The sequence below is a fragment of the Macaca mulatta genome, chromosome 19 (assembly GCF_049350105.2).
Source record: "Macaca mulatta isolate MMU2019108-1 chromosome 19, T2T-MMU8v2.0, whole genome shotgun sequence".
Classification (NCBI taxonomy): Eukaryota; Metazoa; Chordata; class Mammalia; order Primates; family Cercopithecidae; genus Macaca; species Macaca mulatta.
The window spans coordinates 2,125,696-2,132,006 of NC_133424.1; positions in this window are offsets into that span (position 1 = coordinate 2,125,696).

Genomic DNA, 6,311 nt, shown 5'->3' on the forward strand with positions numbered 1-6,311 from the left:
CTTCGCGGAGCTTGTTCTTCCCGGTGTCTGGGGCTTTGGGAGGGGCCTGGGCCTGGTTCAGGTTTGTGGTGTGAGGAGGTTCAAGATGGACTTTTAGGGCTGTGTGGGAGTGTTGCGTGGATGGCCTCAGTGTCCAAGACTGATAGCTGTGCAGTCCCCATCCCAGGTCCGCTGCCCCTGCTCCTGCCTGCGGGGACAGCTGTGGAGCTGGGCGCCCAAGCCCAGGTGTAGCCCCATCCCTTTGATCCCCTCAGCGTTCTTGACCTCGGGGCAGCTCCCTGGCCTCACGCTGTCTTCTGGGTGCCCCATGTAGAGGGGGCCCCTCCTCAAGCCCCCCACCTGGCCTGGGCTCTCCTTTCTGGCTTCCCTCCTCTCCTATTGGGAGGGTTCCCGCAGGAAGTGAAGAAGCAGCAGGAAACTGGGCGACCTGAGCCTCTCCCATCCTCACCCCTGCCTGGCTCCTCAGAAGCTCCTGACGCCAGGCTGCTGGAGTCTGCCCTCCCAGCAGGCTCTATGGCTGCAGCCAGCCCCGTCTTCCCAGCCTGGGGCCCCGTGTCCCGTGGTGAGGCTGCACCATCTATGGCCTGGCCAGCTCTGTCTCCTTTGTGCAGGATGCTTAAAAGAACAGAACAAGGTGGCCATGCCTCTGGGCGGGGGGTACCGTCCAGCCCTTCATGGGCTCCCTAATGGCGTAGGTGGGTTGGGGAACGTTGTGAGAACTAACCCTGTTCAATGCTGAAGTCGCCCTCAAACCAGGCGGGAGGTGGTAACTGCTCAGTAAGCACCCAGCAGAGCGGCCCGGGGATGGCGGCAGGGAGGCCACCCCTTGGGCAGTGGACAGGAGGGTGAGAGCTCAGGCAGGTGGGGGCAGGAGAGATGTGAGGAGCCCCACCTCATTTCACCCTCAAATGCCCCACAACAGCCTCCTGTGGGCCCTCTTCTGTGATGTCACTCCTTTTTTTTTTTTATTTGTTGCCCAGCCGGAGTGTAGTAGTATGATCATGGCTCACTGCAGCCTCCATCTCCTGGGCTCAAGTGATTTTCCCACTGCCTCCCAAAGTGCTGGGATCACAGGCATGAGACACTGCACCTAGCTCTATCTTCACAGTTAAACATGATTAGTGGCCAGGCGCTGTGGCTCATTCCTGTGATCCCAGCACTTTGGAAGGCCGAGGTGGGTGGATCACCTGAGGTCAGGAGTTGAAGACCAGCCTGGCCAACACGGTGAAACCTTGCCTCTACTGAAAAGACAAAACTGGGGCCGGGCGCGGTGGCTCAAGCCTGTCATCCCAGCACTTCGGGAGGCCGAGACGGGCAGATCACGAGGTCAGGAGATCAAGACCATCCTGGCTAACCCGGTGAAACCCCGTCTCTACTAAAAATACAAAAAAAAAAATTAGCCGGGCCTGGTGGCGGGCGCCTGTAGTCCCAGCTACTCAGGAGGCTGAGGCAGGAGAATGGCGTGAACCCGGGAGGCGGAGCTTGCAGTGAGCTGAGATCCGGCCACTGCACTCCAGCCTGGGCGACAGAGCGAGACTCCATCTCAAAAAAAAAATACAGGCCGGGCGCGGTGGCTCAAGCCTGTAATCCCAGCACTTTGGGAGGCCGAGATGGGTGGATCACGAGGTCAGGAGATCGAGACCATCCTGGCTAACACGGTGAAACCCCGTCTCTACTAAAAAATACAAAAAAAAAACTAGCCGGGCGAGGTGGCGGGCGCCTGTAGTCCCAGCTACTCGGGAGGCTAAGGCAGGAGAATGGCGGGAACCCGGAAGGCGGAGCTGCAGTGAGCTGAGATCCGGCCACTGCACTCCAGCTTGGGCGACAGAGCGAGACTCTGTCTCAAAAAAAAAAAAAAAAAAAAAAAATACAAAACCTGGGCATGGTGTCTTGTGGCTATAATCCCAGCTACTTGAGAGGGTGAAGCAGGAGAGTCACTGGAACCCAGGAGGCGGAGATGGCACTCTATCCTGGGCGACCAGAGCTAGACTCTGCCTCAAAAAAAAATATGAAAACAAAATTTACTCTTGTTCTTACCTCTCGATTTGGAATCGAGTTACAATACAGAGAAAGTGTGGGTCCATGTTTTTCTCTCTGATTGGGAAAAGGTGGGTTGGACAAAGGACGGACGGCCCAGCGTTATAAGCTTGGGTCCAGTACAGCTGGGACCCCCACAGGCAGCATGAGACTGGACCTGGCTGGCGGATGCACAGAGGGACCCGCACCCGGTGGGACAATGTGCTGCAGTTGGACATGCCTCTCAAGCCCTCCATTGGACCGGGCGTCCTGGCCAACCCTGCCAGTAAGTAAGGAGACCAGGGAGGCCCCTGAGGGCCTGGACCTGGCTGCATAGTCAGAATTGGGGGCGAGTCTTGGCTGGCAGCGCCTGAAATATGTAGAATATTTGAAAATTCGCCTGTCGGCTGACCTGAACCAACCTGGGCTTTAAACCAAGGGTCAAAAGTTTGCAGTATGGTGTGGCTGCTAAGTCTCCACCAGAGGTCTCTGGGCAGCACTGGCCAGGTTCACTTCGGCATGAACAGCGGAAGCCTGTGCGGGACCCAACTTCAAAGGCCCACCCCAGGTCCACCTCCAGGAGAGGGAGGGAAGGCATGTGCATGCAGGGCTCATTGTAGTCTCAGTTGTCAGCATTTGGAATTCTTTGTATTTAATGTATTTTTTGAGACAGTCTCCGTCGCCCAGGCTGGAGTGCAGTGGCGCGACCTCAGCCCACTACAGCCTCTACTCCCAGGTTTGTTTGTTTCTTTCTCGAAGTCTCACTGGAGTTCAGTGGCATGATCTCGGCTCACTGCAACCTCCACTTCCAGGGTTCAAGCGATTCTCCTGCCTCAGCCTCCCAAGTAGCTGGGACTACAGGTGCGTGCCACCACACCCGGCTAACTTTAGTGTTTTTTTAGTAGAGATGGGGTTTCACCATATTGGCCAGGCTGGTCTTGAACTCCTGACCGTTATCTGCCCGCCTCGGCCTCCCAAAGTGCTGGCATTACGGGTGTGAGCCACCGCACCCAAACGCCTCCCAGGTTAAAGCAATTCTGCCTCAGTCTCCCAAGTAGCTGGGATTACAGAAGCACCGCCCATGCCTGGTTAATTTTGTATTTTTAGTAGAGACAGGATATCACCATGTTGGCCAGGCTGGTCTCGAATTCCCAACTTCAGGTGATCCACCCTCAGCCTCTGAAAGTGCTGGGATTACAGGTACGAGCCACCGCACCCTTCCTGGAATTATTTATTTTATTTGGTTTTTTTTTTTGGAGACAGTCTTGCTGTCGCCCAGGCTGGAGTGCAGTGGTGCAATCTCAGCTCATTGCAGCCTGTGCCTCTCGGGTTCAAGCAATTCTGCCTCAGCCTCCTGAGTAGCTGGGACTACAGGCGTGTGCCACCACGCCCGGCTAATTTTTTGTAGAGACAGGGTTTCACCGTGTTAGCCAGGATGGTCTCGATCTGACCTCGTGATCCGTCTGCCTCGGCCTCCCAAAGTGCTGGGATTACAGGCTTGAGCCACCGCGCCCGGCCTGGAATTCTTTTTAAAAATGAAATTGTTGAGGCGTTTTAGTGCTTTTTGCCTCAGATAAGCAAAGTGGGAAATGAGTGAATGCCCCGCTGAAACAGCTTTATCTGCAGCGTAGTTTTTCAACCCTGACCATTAGAAATCAAAAGTGGTACACCGTGGTGCACACTTGAAGTCTTGCCGAGGCCCTTTTTAAAAATAAACCAATGGAAATGACAGAGCTTTTGAGCTACCAGGTCCATCTGCAGAGTAAATGACAGATGTGTGGGGCTGCACCCACGGTGAGGCAGCTAGCTGCCAACAAGCTGCAGGGCCCCTCCCCGTGGAAAGCATAATGGGAATGGGTGCTGGGCCTCACTTTGCTTTTGCAGAGCTTTATTGGCACCCAGCTGTGCCCATTCATACCTGTATTACTTCTGTCGGGCACACGCTGAGAATTTACTGTTTGGACCTTGACGGAAAGTTTTCTGTCTATAAAAGCCCTCCCTGCACACGCCCCTGTCTGGCCAGCGCTTGTGCTAATGGGTAATTCCCTTGGTTTTCTGCAGTTGGAATCCAGCATGTGTGATCAGGGAAAATATATATTAGTATTTAAAGCAAAAAGATACTGCCCTCCCCCACCCCAGTTCAGAGAGACACGTCTTGGTGGCCAGGTTGCGCCCTAGGTCCACAAGCATTTGCGGGGTGTCCAGGAGCGGGGGTGGGAGCCCTTAACTAGCACTAGGGTGCCACTGCTGGGCCCCACTCCCAACTCAAGGCCCAGGCTCTGTCTTTAGGCCTCTCTGGCCACATCCACACTTCTGTTTCCTTTTTGTTTTTTCCTGAGACAGTCTGGCTCTGTCGCCCAGGCTGGATTGCAGTGGCACAATCTCAGCTCATTGCAACCTCCTCCTGGGTTCAAGCGATTCTGCCTCAGCTTGCCAAGTAGCTGAGACTACAGGCGTACGCCACGACGCCGGTTAATTTTTTTTTTTTTTTGAGACGGAGTCTTGCTCTGTCGCCCAGGCTGGAGTGCAGTGGCGCGATCTCGGCTCACTGCAAGCTCCGCCTCCCGGGTTCACGCCATTCTCCTGCCTCAGCCTCCCGAGTAGCTGGGACTACAGGCGCCCACAACCGCGCCCGGCTAATTTTTTGTATTTTTAGTAGAGACGGGGTTTCACCGTGGTCTCGATCTCCTGACCTTGTGATCCGCCCGCCTCGGCCTCCCAAAGTGCTGGGATTACAGGCGTGAGCCACCGCGCCCGGCCTAATTTTTTGTATTTGTAGTAGAGACGGGGTTTCGCCATGTTGGCCAGGCTGGTCTCGAACTGCCGACCTCAGGTGATCCACTCGCCTCAGCCTCCCAAAGTGCTGGGATTACAGGCGTCAGCCACCGTGCCCGGCCCCACGCTTCTTCCGTTTCTACCCTCTGGTCCCACACCCCGCTCCAGAACCTGCGGGGACTCTCCGAGACCTGCCTGGCCCCGTCCGTGCCGTCTCAGACAGGCCGCTCCGTCCTCATCAGGCTCCGGTCTGGCCCCGGCGCTGCGGGTCAGCTGCCTTCAGGCCCTGACCTGGTTCCCGCCGCTTCTCACATCCCTGCGGCCTCCCGCCTGGACGGCAGTTTACAGTGAACCCGGCGCCCTCCCCTGACTTCTGAAGCAGGAGCCCTGCGTGGCCCCGAAGCCTCCCCAGAGGCCGCACGGCTGCGTCCCGGCTCCGGGGTTCAGCTGAGCCACCTGCTGGAGGCGGCCTGTCCTCGCCGCCCTGCTAAAGCGGCGCCCCTTTCTCCGGCCGCTCGTTCTTTGGTTTCCAGGGACTTAGCACAATTCATAGCACCCCCGATCCTGCCCGGACCCTATCTTCCCCCCATCATCCAGCCCTCGACCCGCGCAGCCGCTTGAGCCCTCCTCTCCCGGCACCGCCCATGGCCTGTTCTCCGCGCAGCCGCCAGCCGGCGCCCGTGGGCCTGGAGTCGGGCGCGGCCCTGCTCTGCCCACAGCCCGCGGTGGCTCCCACCTCCCGCAGGGCCTGCGCGACCTGCCCCGGGGCCTCCCCGCCCTCACTGCCCTAGCGTGCTGCACTCTCCCCCAACACTCCCAGGGCTGTTCGATCTCCCCAGCAGCTCCCCGTGCCCTGTCCGCCCCGCTGGCGTCTCTCCCCAGCCCGCTGCAGTCCCCTCGTCAGCTTCCCAAGGGCAAGGGTTTTGTTTTGTTCATTGCAGGGGGCCCAGCACACAGTAGGTGCTTAATACATGCTTGTTGCATGAATGCCCGCGTGCCGTGTCGCCCCCTTAAGGCGGTCCCCCGCGCGCCGGCTCGGCGCCCAGCAAGCCTTGTGTGCGCAGGTGATGTGATGTTTGCTGAATGACTAATGAACCTCAGGCGCGCCAGGCCGGGCTGATTCGGGGGTGGTTCCGAGCTTCCGCATGGTGACCGTCCGCGGGCAGCGCACCACAACCGCAGGGCGACGCCGCCTCTGGCTCTCCGCGACCCCCGTTCCCCGTGGGACGTCTCGTGCCCCCACCCCCAGCGGGCCTCCTCCCCGCCGCCTCGGGCCCCCAGCCTCCGCCACGTTCGAACTCCCTAGCGCGGTTGGACCCGGACCCTGGCGCCACTTGGCCCACGCGAGTCCGCTCCCCTCTCTCCCATCCCTGGATTTCCCGCCGCCCCTCCGCAGCCTCGGTCCCGCGAGACTCCCCAGCCCCCGCGAGCACCTCCAGACCCCACGGGACTCCCTCGCCCCTTTCGGGAGGAGCCCCGCCCCGGGCCCGTGGACTGACCCCTCCCGCCCGTCTCCGCGC